The following is a 15,372-nucleotide window of genomic DNA, read 5'->3' on the forward strand; positions in this document are numbered from 1 at the left end:
ATCATGGCCAAACTTTACTTTATTGATTTCATGAGAAAACTGAACACATTTAGACATAATATCTCTTTACAGAGTCAGAATTCACAGGTCTGGGTAGATCTTCTCCATCCATTCTGGACAATGTCAGAGCTCCTCCTGAGAAAGCCTTCCTTACGACATAGGGGACCTTCATAATTTGGAGCCCACTTGCTGCAATCTTCTCCCGGCAGAGACAATAATTTCTTCAGCACTAGATCTCCTTCTTTGAACACACGAGGTCTAACTTTCTTGTCATATGCCTTGGCCATCCTTTTCTGATAAAGCTCGGTGATGACAGATTGCGGTTATCCTCCTTTCACTTATCAAGTTTAACTGTTCATATCTCACTTTGGCCCAATCAGCCTCTTGTAACTCTGAATCTATCAAACACCCTTAATGATGGGATGTCAACTTCCAATGGCATTACTGCCTCCATTCCATATACCAACGAATATGGGTTGGCTCCCGGTCGAGGTTCTTATTGTAGTACGATATGCGTGGAGAGCAAATGGCAACATTTCATGCCAATCTTTATAGGTGACTACCATTTTTTGAACGATTTTCTTGATGTTCTTATTGGCTGCTTCCACGGCCCCATTCATCTTTGGCCTATATGGTGAGGAATTTTGAATGTTTGATCTTCCATTTAGTACAAAGCTCTGCTATCATTTTGCCATTGAAATTCTGAGCATTATCCGTTACTATCTTTTCTGGCACCCCATAACGACAAATCAAGTCTTTCTCTATGAACCTCTTTACCACTTTCTGAGTCACATGAGCATATGAACAGGCTTCTACCCATTTCGTGAAATAATCAATGGTACAAGGATGAATCTATGCCCATTGCTGGCTTTTTGGGTTAACAGGCCCGATTACATCAAGTCCCCACATTGCAAATGGCCAGGGAGATACCAGATTGAACAAAGGGGTTGGAGGTGCGTTGACTTTATCACTATGCACCTGGCACTTGTGACATGTTTTAAACGTAGTCAATGCAGTCTTTCTCTAATGTCATCCAGAAATAACCAGCCCTTTGTATTTTCCTTGCCATCATATGTCCACTAGCATGAGTTGAGCAAATCCCTTCATGAACTCCTGCAAAGCCTTTCTAGCATCTGTTGCACTTTAAACACCTTAGCAAGGTTCCATCAAATGATTTTTTATACAGAATCTCTCCATCTAGATAAAAACTCATAGCCAATCTCCTTAGGGTCTTCTTATCCGTCTTCGAAGCTTCCTCTGGATATTCTTGCTTTTTGCACGAAGTTCTTGATATCGTAATACCAAGGCTTCCCATCTATTTCTTCTTCAATGGAGTAACAATAAGCTGGATTATTTCTAAATGTCGATGTGTACTGGTTGTAACCCTATGCCCGAGATCAATGGTAGCCATAGCAGCTAAAGTAGCCAAAGCAATCTGGCAAAATGGTTCCCTTCTCTTCCCAAGTGAGTGAACTTTATCTCTTCAAAGTTGCCTAATAATGAGGACAAATATTCCTGGTAAGGCTTTAATTTTTCTTCCTTGGTTTGCCATTCTCCGTCACCTGACAGATAATCAACATTGAGTCACCATATACATCCAGCTTTTTAATCTTTCATCTCTAATGCATCTTCTAAACCAAGAATGCAAGCTTCATATTCAGCTGTATTGTTGGTGCATTCAAAATGCAATTTAACTGAAAACTGGATACAACTTTTGATCAGGAGAGACTATCACTGCACCGGCCCCATTACCATATACATTCAACTGCTCCGTCAAAAAACATAGTCCACCAATCTGTCATCTCTTCTTCTCTCTATTGATAATAAATTTTCATCCGGGAAATCAAAATCCAGTGGCTCGTAATCTGCAATAGCATTATCAGCTAAGTGGTCAGCAATCACGCTCCCTTTCACAGCTTTTCGTGTCATGTATACGATATCATACTCAGATAGCAAAACCTGCCACCTTGCAATTCGGCTGGAGAGATAGGGCTTGTTACATATGTACCTCAATGGATCCACTTTTGAAATTAACCAAGTGGTGTGATATAACATATAATGTCGTAATCGTTTTGCTGCCCATCCCAATGCACAACATAGTTTTTTCTATTACCGTGTATCTAGACTCACATTCAGTGAACTTTTTACTTAGATAATAGATAGCCCTTTTCTTTCCTCCCGGTTTCATCATGCTGTCCAAGTACACATCCCATAGCCGTTTTCTGTCACTGTCAGATACAAAAGTAAAGGCCTTCCTAACGTAGGAGGCACAAGCAAAGGTGGATTTGCAAATAACGCTTGATTTTATTGAAAAGCCTCTTCACACTCCTCATTCCAAGTCCCAGGATTCTTTTCCTCAGCAATCGAAAGATAGGTTCACATTGGTAGTTAGCTGGGCTAATGAATCGGGCAATATAGTTCAGCCTGCCCAAAAATCCCCTCACCTCTTTCTCTGACTTTGGGGTTGGCATGGATTGGATGGCTTTTGCTTTATCAGGATCCACCTCTATACCTTGCTCACTGACTACAAATCCCAGCAGCTTGCCGGACTTAACCCCAAATGAACATTTTGCAGGATTGAGTCTTAATTCATACTTTCTCAATCTCTCAAATAACTTCCTCAACACCTTGACATGGATCTTCTCCCTCTTTTGACTTGGCAATCATATCAATCCACATACACCTCGATTTCTTTATGCATCATATCATGGAATAAAGTCACCATAGCTCTTTGGTAGGTGGCACCTGCATTCTTTAAAACCGAACGGCATAACCTTATAGCAGTAGGTTCCCAAGGGGTGACAAAAGTCGTTTTTGCCCTGTTCTTCTGTAGCCATCTTATCTGGTTGTATCCTGAGAAACCATCCATAAAGGAATAAGTGGAACTACGGGCAGGCATTGTCCACTAAAATATCTATGTGAGGTAGTGGAAAATCATCTTTAGGAGCTAGCTTTGTTCAAATCCCGGAAGTCCCACACAAACTCTAATTTTCCCTTCCTTTTTTGGTACGACAACAATGTTGGATACCCACTGCGGGTATGTAACAACTTCTAGGAATCCAGCATTCCATTGTTTCTTCAAGTTCCGCTTTCACTTGATCCATGTCTCTGGGTGTGCTCTTCTCAACTTCTGCTTGACTGGTTTACACCCTTCCTCTAATGGGATCTTATGTACCACGATATTTGTGTTCAAACCAGGCATATCCTTTGTAAGACCAAGCAAAAACATCTGAGTACTCATGTAGTAAAGCACTTAACTCAGCCGTTTGCTTAGGCCGTAATCAGTGTCCCTATTTTCAATTCTTTTTTAGACTGATCACAGCCTACATTTATGATTTTAAGTTCTTCAGCAGCAGGTTCCCATGTTTTTTCATGTTGCTCTACTAGTTTTTGTGAATTCTTTGATATTGTTTTCGTCCCCTTCTTCTTCTTCCATCATGGTCACATGTTCGTTAAAGTTTGGCCATTCATTCTTGATATTAAATGTATGTGATGTTGTGGAAGATTCGCTTTCAGGATTCCTGAAAGCGGAAAATGTTTGATGTAAAAGCGAGAAGAGAGAGAGAGAAATAATGACAGATGAATGTAGAAAAAGTATGATCTCCTTGATTATGATAAAAGTGGGATCACTGATAAAGACAAAATCTAGTTGACATCATGAGCCTTGATTATCAACTAAAATGACAAAAAACAAATAAACAAACAAAAGCATATGAAGGCAAAGCACAAGGGGTTTACATTTTAAATACTAGCGGAGCTTTCTGGGTCACCCAATTTTGAAACTTTTCACCTTCAGTCAACCTTCGCACAAAAGTCTTAGTGGGGAGTTCTTCTAGAATATGCACAGTCAGTTGTGGTAGCATTTCATCTTCCATTTCAACAGTCAGTTGTGGTAGCACTTCATCTTCCATTTCAACTATTGTTTTTGTGCCACTTCCTTCCTCCTTATCATCTTCCAAGGTGTTGATGCTCATAGTTGCCATCCTTTGAATATCATCTTCTGCTCGGTTTATCTGGTTGCATCACATATTGCTGCCTTTGGGAAAGAAACCATCAGTGGAGGGATTTCCATTTCTTCTTCTTCAGGCTCCCTTCCCTCGATTCTAGCCATTCTTCGTTCTCTTCGTTTATTGGCAGCCCAACGATGATCCTCCTTCTTAGGGCTTATATCCCAGCCCAAATCTTTGGTCAACAGCTCTCATTGTGATTGGCTTAATCCTTTTTGGTATTCCCGTGATAGGGTCATATTGGAATGGGATTCCATGTTCCAAGAAACATCGAACGGCCATCTTTGCTGCTTGTTGATATCTTCGGCTTTCTTAGCACTGTGCTTTCAGTTACCCACTCAGTGTTTACAATCTCAAAGGCATGAAGATTCTCATCCGTGCAATCCTCTGCCTCCAGAAAGGGTATGGTCACATTCTTTACCATGGAGATTGTTTTCCTCTGCTTTTGACGGTTACCAACATCCCGTTCATGATATATTTCAAACACTGGTGTAATGAGGAAGGGTACTGCTCCAGCTGTATGAATCCAAGGCCTTCCGAGTAACATACTATAAGAAGGGTGGATATCCATAACTTGGAATGTGGTTACGAACATTTGTGGACCCACATACAACTCAACCTCTAAATTCCCAATGACTGGTCTAGGTGAGCCATCATATGCTCGTGCCATCATAGTGCTAGGCTTTAGATGAGATTCATCAACTGGCATTTCTTTAAGCATATATTTGGGCAATACATTAAGAGCCGAAGCCGTTATCAAACAAGCACCTTTCCAATAAGGAAATCTTTGCATTTCACGGTGATATACAATGGCTTGTTATGCCCAGTTCCTTCAGCACTTAGTTCGTCAGCCGTGAAATATAGGTAATTTGAAGCGTGGATCCTCCCTACCAAATGCTCCATGGTTTTTTGTTCAATGTCCTGGGGGACATAATGCCTCGTTCGAGTACCTTTTGTAAGGCATTTTTCGATGAGGCTCCGAGCTTAGTATCAAGGACATGAGAGATATCCTTGCTGGAGTCTTTTTGAGTTGATCCACTATGCAATACTCACTATGCTTTGATCAACTTTAGAAATTCATTTGACTCCTTCTCTGTTACTGGCTCATTCACCTCTACTTCTTTATCAAGATCCACCATTTCTTTACCTTTGGCCTTCTTTCAACTCTTCAGGTGTAAAAACAGCGGCCACTCCGTGTTAGCCCACTAACCTCAGAATAAAATAAAGGGAGAGGGGCTTGAATGTTCGAGGTACAAACATAGTTATATGGCATTGCACTGTGATCTCTTTGGTAAAGGAAGGTTTAGTCAAGATCAGCCTTGCGAACCCATTAGCCAAAGGTTGAACTCTAAGACCTCTGATAATTTGTCTTGGCCTTCCATCATACTCACCTCCTGGTTGCCCCCCAGGGTTTCGAGTCTCAATTCTCCCATGAGTAGCATCTTTGCAACCTTCTGGCGAAACTTGACACAATCTTCGATATGATGTCCCTCCATCCTGTGGAACTCACAATAGTTATCACTTCCCAATTGACATGTAGTGCTTATGTTTAGGAATCCTGATTGTAACAACATATCGTATAACCTCTTCATGGATACCTTCAACATTTGGCCTGATTGCCAATCTCTATCATGCCCACTCCAGAACTACTACCAGTATGTTTAGGCAATGGATTTGAAATGACATTAGGTGGATCTTCAAATGATACCCACCCCATCTTGATGAGTTCTAACAACTTCCTTTTAAAAGCGTAGCAAGTTTCAATTGCGTGCCAGAATTACCGGCATGGTATTCGCAAGCGAGTTCTGGCTTGTACCACATAGGAAAAAGGCGGTTGGATTTGCGGTAGATGGATTGGGTTATTTGCCCAATACTTAGCAATTTAGCGTATAAATCTTTTAAAGGCATTGGTAATGGAGGTAATTGCTCAGAAGTATATCTGGTATATGGCTTTTGATAGTTGTTTTTGGATATTAGGTGGGTAATTTATTCTGTTGGTTGGATTTGGAGGCAAGGGTTTGGGAAAGTTCATGTTGGTGAATTGAGGGGTAGATGTTTCTGGGTTTGGATAATTTACTCTTTTGCCTTTATACCCTCCCTCTAAGTTGTTAACATCTCCTTCTCTTCTTCTTCCAGAAAATCCCTTTTTTCTCTAGAGGCTCCGGTATGCGCCCAGCTTTAATGCCTTGTTCTATTCTCTCTGCTACTCGTACAACATCATAAAAAATGTTGAGATGAGCTGCCCATCAAATGCTCATAGTAAGGTGCTTTTTAAAAGTGTTAGCAAATAAAGTCACCATCTCTGTTTCGATTAAAGGAGGTTGGACATGTGTCGCCTCATCTCGCCATCTTTGTGCATACACCCTGACTGACTCTTGGCTTCTCTTTTCCATATGGACATCAAGCTTGTTCGATCTGGGGCTATTTCCAGGTTAAATTTATACTGTTTGAGGAAAGCCTCCACCAAATCTTTTCCATGTCTTAATTTTAACAGTTTCCAACCTCATATACCAATTTAAAGCAGAGCCTGATAGACTATCCTGAAAAAAAATATATCAGCATTTTATCATTATGGATCACTTCAGCCATTTTGTTGCAGTAAGATCGTAGGTGTGTGTTTGGGCACTCTAAGCCTGTATATTTGGTAAATTCTGGGATCCTGAAATCTTTTTGGTACCACGATGTTTGGTACCAAACATACATCAGCTGCTCGTGTTGGGTCAAACCAATCATTTCCTTCTACAGCTCTCAACCGTTCCTCTAATGCAGATATCTTTATCTTGGCTTATGAAATTGCTTGACCTACTATCAACAGGCCCATCCGTCGTTAAATCCACGGTGGGCTAGCGTGTGAGCTGGCCCGGATAGGGATGGCTGGCGCAAAATGTTGTTCTGTTACTGAATCTGCCCCCAGAATTGGTGATGCTATGGGAATGTGTGATATGGGTGAACTCGTAGCTGGCTGGGCGGATGTTCCCTCCCCACTTTTTGCTTTTAACAGTTGTTTCAAGCAGATTAGACATCCGTGACACTTCACTTTTCACTGATTCTAGCTCGCTCTGGTAGCGGGATTCTAGGTGAAGCCCTCTCTTCGTGTTCCATTCTTGTTCTGAATCTGGTGTAATGGACCTTATGTGGGGGACCTATGTTTCAACTGCGGTATGCAAATGACATATTATAAACAAAATGTATGAATGTAAGTAGGATGCGTATGTATATTTTAATGAACTGATTCATGACTTTCGTAATCCTTTAGCAAGATTTCTGAGCTGAACTGATTGCTGTAAAGAGTATTTGCCAAGTTCTTTATCAGTAACATTTCAAGTGGAAAGAAAGATAGGTTATAACCTTTTTTATAACAAAACTGAAGCTTGTACAAAAAGGTATAAATCAAACAGCACTTAATACAAAAACTATTTTACAAGGCATCCCCTTATCAGCTAAGTCTTCAACAAATGAAATGAGAGCCCCCCATATATTCTCGATATTTTGTAACACTATTTCCAACTTGGGTAGCTTGTTGCATCATCCTCTCCGCATAACGAGCCACTTGCCCAATCTGTTTCGTCATATGTCTTATTTTTGCATGCAACAAGACGTTATCGGTGATTATCACTTCATTGCTGGCCCTTAAGGCTTCATTGCTCCTTTCTAATGTTCGGACCATTGTCTCAAACAATGTTAATGTAGTCCTGACTCTTTTGTAATTCTTCTCTTGCGATGTCTAGCTCAGCGATTTTGGAGTTCATTTGAATTGTAAAGCTGTCAATATCTTGACATTCCTGGCACACTTGCTTCAGCTCATGTAACTCTTTTTCTATTTCACCATAATGTCTTCTTAGCCGCTTTTCTTGTATTTCCAACTCAGATTGTAGAATCATTATCTGTTCTTTTGAATCCTCAGCCCTTTTCTGGTAATCTCTTCTATCCACCTCGGCAGTCTTTCTCATACTTCTCTCTTCCTCCAACTGTACCATATATTGGGCACGTGCTCTTCTTTCTTCTTCTATGTCGGGGTGGACTTGTCGATTCTTTCTCTTTTTCAATTTTTATCTTTCTTATGAAACCGCTCCTTTCTTTCTTCAAAGAGTCCAATGTCTCTTTATCTGTAATTATCTTGCTTTTCGTTGATTTCTTTATCTTGATCAATTCTTTTTCTGTGATCCCATTTTTGTGACTCAGTTTGTCATTTGCACTTATTGAGATCTTTCACCTCCTCCTGGCTTCCTTTGGCTATTGCTTCAGCTATCTCTGCTCTTTTCTGCCATTGTTTGCAAGATATTAGTTGCTCCTCTTTTCTCTTCGAGTTGTTGTTTTAAGCAATTCCTCATCATATTTTCTTCTTCTACTTGTTTTTCCAGGACTTGTTGCTGTCTTTTGCTTTTGCCGAGGTCTGTGCCACATCTCTCCAACTGTCTTCTTAGTTCTTCCTCATGAAGAGTCCTTTTTCTTTTTGGATGCTCCATTATTGACTCAAGATGCTCATGTGTTGAAGACTCTATTACCCCAGGAAGCTTTCCATTTCTCCAACTTGTATAATTTTGACTGACAGATGAGTCAAACATGCTGCCTTCTTCCCTTATTCACCAGAACAGGCCTTTCCCAGTCTTGTCGAATGAGTTCCATTTCTTTGAGGTATGGTTGAGTTTGAATAATCCCATGAAATCTGCTAAAACCCAGAGTTCTTGGTGCATACTGCATTCCACCTAACTGTCTGGTTACTAATGCTGGGGCATAATTGATGTATCCCGTTATACCAATCAGGGGAACCCATACCTTACTTCCACACTCATATATACAGACTGTGTTGTTCATCCATGGTGCTTTCCATTTGAAGTTGCTTTGTGGTAGTGTAGAATATTTCTTTATCCATGCTTTCTCATCCCAATGTCTCCAAGTCTCCTCTATTGTAACTTTCAATGGTCGAAGGTCGAAACCACCCAGAAGTTGTTGAATATGTTCCCTTGGCGTCTCAATATGACTGATAATCCATAAGTATAACATAGGGACACAAACATCTCATTACCCCCTTGCCATTTATTCTGCAATGGTTGAGTGACAACATGGTTTCGGCCAAAATTGCTGAAGAGGGATTGATCTGATCATACTCGTATTCTAAAAATATGTTTGCGGCTTCCAAACTGATGACCCCAATTTCAGACGGAAAACAATACGAGGCCAAAAATGGCGAAAGCCACCAATCGGTATCGTTCATCTCCTAATCTGCCTTCCTCAAAGTTTTTCTTCATCCTAGCTTCAATGACCTTCCATTTAAAACCCCCCATTAGCTATTCTGCATTGACTGATCATTCCCAGGCCTAACAGCTTTATCACCTCCGCGGCTGTGCCTTCAAAATTTCGTCTGAGGTAAATTCTGTGGCTTTTATTTGGAAAATCCAGAATCCTCTCATATTCTCCAAGGTAGGTGTCATATCTATGCTCCCAAAAAGTAAAACATCGATAACTAGGATCCCAAAAGGTTACTAGGGCTTTGATTGCTGTTGTTTGTAAGGGTAGCCTCATTAGTTGAGCAATTCTTCCCATATCGCCTTTCGAAAAAGTGTATCGTCAACATATCTCATTATGGGCCATATTTTCTCCAAGTCATTGATTGTGTGATTTATTTTGGTAATCTCGGGTAATGTACTGATATTGATTCTTGGACAGTTTCCTTTCAGCTACCTGGGTCAGCTCAGATTTCTTGCCCCTCAAAACTTGTGAAAAGATTGATACTCAGTCATGATTTCAGTTCAACCTATAATGATGATGTTACATGATTAAATGCAACATGCAAATAACAATAAAGTAATATATTTATAGTAACACAAATCCTAAGGTTACGTTTCTAATCATTATGTGAGACAAAAAAAAAAAAGAAGGTAGGTTTTCTACCTAGTCTCAAAAAAGGTCTCATATCTGCCCAGTGACGGCCTTCATAAGGCAGTAATGGGGGCGTTGCAAGGAACAGTTTAAAGCACGTTATGCCCACCATTACCAAGCAGGCACTCAGATATGAGTTGGGTGTTTCACGCATCTGAACCCGACCAATAGTCATAGGGCAGATCGTTAATACCCCACTTAAACTTAAAGGCTTGTGTATTCGTTTCAACAAATTAAAGCATTGACATATATATACAGGAATTAAAGTGCGTAAGCAATAAAAAGAAAGAAATGCATAAAAAAATAAACATGCAAAACAAAAAAAAAAAAAAAAAAAAATCAGACAAAAACAAAGCTTAGTCCACAAGGTCCCCAGTGGAGTCGCCATTCTGTCGCACGTGTGCGGCGGCGCGGCGATCATCCACCCTCAAGGAAAAATCGGAATATGTATTCCTGGCAAATAAGGAGAGACAAGGAATTCTTGTCTCTATATATGAAAAAAAATGGACTGGGAATCGCCACCTAGTATTCTGGTTACTAGGAACCTTAACTGGTCTTTAGAGATCGGGTACGGAGACTGGTTGCGTAAAGGGAAGGTATTAGCACCCCAACTACGCCCTACCTAAGGTAGGCTGCATTGTTTTAATGTCTGATAAAATCTAAGGTCTTGTTTGTGGTTTTTTTTTTTTTATTGTTCGGAATACGCATTACATGTAATGTCATATCCCAAGTTCTATAAAAAAAAATAATAATAATAAATTAAATATCCAAAATATGTATTACGTATAATGTCATACCCTAGATATTAAAGATAAACAAAAATAAATTTTTTTGTTGTTTTTTTGAAATTTTGGCCAATATTCTCTTGACTTTAATAAACTGGTTATTAAAGCCAAAATGCATGCTAAAACATTATTGTTTTTTTTTTTTTTTTATGAAAAATACAAAAATGATTTTTTTTTAGACATTTGGCCGTATGCACAAAAAAAAACATTTTTTTTTCTCTTTTTTTTTAATTTTTGTTTTTTTATATTCTTGAAAAGCTGAAAACTGGAGTATTTCAGTACCGGATTTATATTTTACGACATAAAAAATATTGCTCGATATTAAATCAAAAATGACATAAAAACTACGCGGAAAATATTATAAAATGCTGAAATAAATATTTTGATTTTTTTTTTTTTTTAATGGGGGTGAACAGTATCATGTGAACAGTACCACGGGACAAAAACGGGGTATTTTAATACCGGATTTATTATATTTTTACGATGTTAAAATACAGACGATATTAAGCAAAATGATAGAAGAAAATGTGCTTTTAAAAAAAATATATTATAAAAATTATAACAACAAAAAAATAATATAATAATAAAATAAAAATGGGCCGGACCCGGCCCAAATGCATGGGCGGGCCGACCAAGCCTATTTACATGGGCTGGGCCGACGGCCCAGCCCAGACCCAAACGGGCTGGTTATGTGCATCAGCACAGTACCAGCCCTTCGTTATTTGCAGAACGTGAATTAATTCACGTTCTGCAATGAAGGCGCAGCAAATCATAAACAAAGCGAAGGCAGAGGCGGGGAGCGGCAACAGGATGGCGTACCTGCGGTGGCGTCGAGGCGGTGCTGCTGGCGGCGGAGGCACGGTGCCGGCACCGGTTTTCCTTCTCTCTCTCTCCTCTGTTTTTGTTCTCTTCTCTGCCGAATCTCTTCCTTCTTCTTTTTCTTTTTTTCTTTCTTTTTCTCTCGTCTCTCTCTACCCTCTTTATTTCGTGGAAATCCTTCTCCTTCTCCCTCTCTCTCCTTTTTTCAGTCCCGCTTCCCCTGTTTTTATAGGAAAAAAACAAGGGGAACGTCACGGTGGGGCGGCCAACAGTGGCCGCCCCCCCCCCAACTATCGAAAGTGGCCGACAAAAGTATGTAAGTGGCTGAATTGTAGGCGTCTTATTGAAGGCCAATCCGGGAAAGAAGTTCGGCGAAAAGTGGAGAAGAAAAAAATTTCTTTCTCCCCTGTTCTCTGCTGTGCGCAGGAAAGAAGACAATGGTGCCGTTTTCAAAACGGCACCGTTTTGCGTTTCTCCCTTTTTTTTTTTTTTTTATTTTTAATAACAAGTACGTGAAACGGCGCCGTTTTGGTCAAAACGCGCCGTTTCATTTAAAAGAAAAAAGGCGGTAAAACATGTCAGATTCAAATTTCGTCCCTCAATTTGCGCGCGTTTTACAGATTTCGTCCTTGGTCTCGGATTTCTTCAATTAAGTCCTTAATTGGCCATTAAACTTCATTTGTATGCAATTAACCCCTGATTTGACCAAATTAACTTCCAAAATTATAAATTTGACCCCCAGAAAATTAATTTCTTCAATTAAAGCCCAAAATAACTCCAAAATCAATTGTTTTTTGCCAAATTAAAACCTATAAATTCAATTAAAACCCCTTCAATAAAATTTAATTGAGTCCATAAAACTTCTAATTTTGCATTTTTTTCTTCCACAAATTGAATTTTCTTATCATCGGGGCTCTCATCAGTCAAATGATATTACTGTCAAAAATTAATTTTTGATTTTTGAACATCCTTAATTCAATTTTTTTGAGCATTTTTTAGGGCGCTCTGACATTTTTCACTGTTATATTTTTTAATAATATATTTTTTTTGTTTTTTGTATTTTTTAGGTGAGGACCCAAAAATGGGTTACAACAAGTATCACTCAAGATTCAAGAAAAAATTGAGAAGATTAGTATGTGAATTATGTTGTGCATGCTTTATTTTGACAAAAAAATATAGTTACTAAAACTAGCCTCAAAAACTTGTAAACTAAATATTTAATCTTTGTTAATATTTTTAAATTAGTTTAAAGGTTGATCTAGTCAAATTCATATTGAATCGGTTAAATATCATTAGGTTGATTGACCCAACCATACTAGAATGAGATTCAATTGGATAAATTAAAAAATATATATATTATTTTAAAATTAATTAAAATTAACTCAATAAACTCAAGAACCTAAACCTTGAACTAGTCATTCCCAAACTAATTTTGAATGTTGTATTAAAAAGACACAAATAAATGCTTTGAAGTTGATGATAATTTTCAAACTCATGATGATCAATTGAAGAATCGTCACTTGTACTAAAATTTAGAAAAAGAGGAGATTTTTGAAGCTAGTATACAAATGAAATGTATTTTAGTAATGTTAAACACGAAATAATTAGAATAATATTTTAATCAAAGCTAGTTTTAATAGCCAAAACAGGCCTTGTCCTTCAAAATTTGAAAAGATTTCAAAAATTCCCTTAACTTATAAAAATTTTAATCAACTTTTATGAAATCTCAAAAGAAAAAAATATACCCTAATTTAACAAATTTATTTATAGATCTCACTAATCACAATGGTCAATATGTATTTTTAAAATATATTTGATGAAGTCATGAAAAAATCTTTAATATAAAAAATAGATTTTTTCTAATTAAGTTTTGGGTTTAAGTTGTTATTGTAAAAACAAGTCTCTCATGAAATGAGAAATACTCTGATACTTGACGATAATATTTGAGTTCGATTGATCAAATAATAAGCATGTAAAAAATAAAAAAAAAATAAAAAATGGTATTTAGTTGTGTGTAGAGAAAACTCTATGTTTCTCTCTATGTTATTGAGATGGAAAAAAAAACTTATCTCTTGCTAAACCTAAAAATATGTATCCTATCTAGAAAAATATTTGAGTAACTCATCATGAAAGGTGGTATTTTTCATTGCAGTAACTCTAAAATATCTTAAAAAATCAACATAGACAATAAAAGAGAGAGAGAGAGAGAGATGGGCTCATTGGGCTATGAAAATCTTCTTAATCAAGTTACATGATAGCTTGATTGAGATGGAAAAAATCAATTCAAAGTAGCTGTTAGGTTAAGAGATTCGGTCTAATTGAGCATTGATCAGGTCAAGCCCAATCAAATAGTAAGCTCAAAATCATTTATTTTTTTGTATTATTATTTCAAATCTTGCTAATGTACATGCATGGAAGATTTTAACCACAGAGGAAGAACATACTTATTACCTACAATGTAAAAGTTTATATTTGCCATGCTTGCACAAAAATGGTATCTTTAAGCAAGTGCCTTAAAATGTTTGTTATTTTTGGTGAATTTATAAGAGATTTTGTCAATTTTTCTAGAGAATGATACATTATCTTTTTAGATATAATAGTTATGACTTAAAAAAGAATTTTTAATCCTTCAGAGACATAGTTACGAGGATCTAAAAAAAATATGAAGATTGTTGGTCACATGGACCTAAAAAAGATAAATGGTCGTAGAGACTAGAGACCTGGAAATATAATAGGGATTTTATTGATTTTTAGATTAAATGTTCATGTTTTTTATATATTTTAATAATAAAAAAAAATAAAAATTTAATTAATAATGTGCTTGGTTGAGAATAAATATTTAAAACGGTAGATTTTACACAAATAAACACACAAAAATACAACAATAATACCACAAAGTATAACGAAAGCTAAAAAAAAAAAAAAAAGTTAGGTGAAGACTGAGTTTATGTATTAATTTAGTGCTCAATGTAAAAAAAATCTTTGGTTCGTCTGTATAGTTGTCTCTCTTTCGATGTTTTTCGCATGCTCTTCAGCCTATTCTTACTATTCTTATCAACCCATGGATCACAACATCTACCTGCCTTTTTGTAGTTTCTTAAGGATTATTCTCTCAACGAGAGAGAAAGCTAAACCTTACTATTGTGATTACTATGGAGCCTATTGGTGAGCATATCATGGTAACATTCTGGAATTTTAGAGTGCAGATAATTTTCCGAATAGAAGTCTTGAAACGTTTTTCCCTAGTGTTTTTTGCAGCATTTTCCGTTTCAACTACGAAGATAGGCACATCTCGGACGGTAAATGGACTCTCTTTGATTTCACAGAAATAGGGAAATGAATTGATCGATTCATTGGATCCTAGGTCGGGACTGACGGGGCCTCGAACAAGTATAACAAATATCCTTAATAAGGATAGCATTTTGCACCTTTTATTCCTCGTAGTTATGATACCTTATAGACACCTCAATTCCTCACCCAATATGAAAAAAAGTTCATGATTTCATTTTACTAATGCCTTCAAACTGTATGGATTCTGGGAACTGCAGTATCTAAAGACTATCAAGAGACTTGCCCAGTATTTGAACGATTTCCAGTATTATTTGCATTTAATTTAATCTGGAAAAAAAAAAACGATACTGCGTATTTTTATGTTGGAGACAGGGCCTTTGGCATATTGCTTGATGACCTGATTAGAACAGGCACTGGTTCCACTGTTTCTGTGTACGAAACACTTGAACCAGACATCTGTAACATTACCTAAAATCATGCATGATGGTTTCAAGTATTTTCTTCGACATTCACTGGAAACTTGGTTATGATGTCCAGAGAAAATGTGGGAAATTGGTTGGGGCAGAGTTGTTCACAATGTCCGCTGGCTT

This window comes from Populus alba, chromosome 8, assembly GCF_005239225.2.
Source record: "Populus alba chromosome 8, ASM523922v2, whole genome shotgun sequence".
In the NCBI taxonomy this organism is placed as follows: domain Eukaryota; kingdom Viridiplantae; phylum Streptophyta; class Magnoliopsida; order Malpighiales; family Salicaceae; genus Populus; species Populus alba.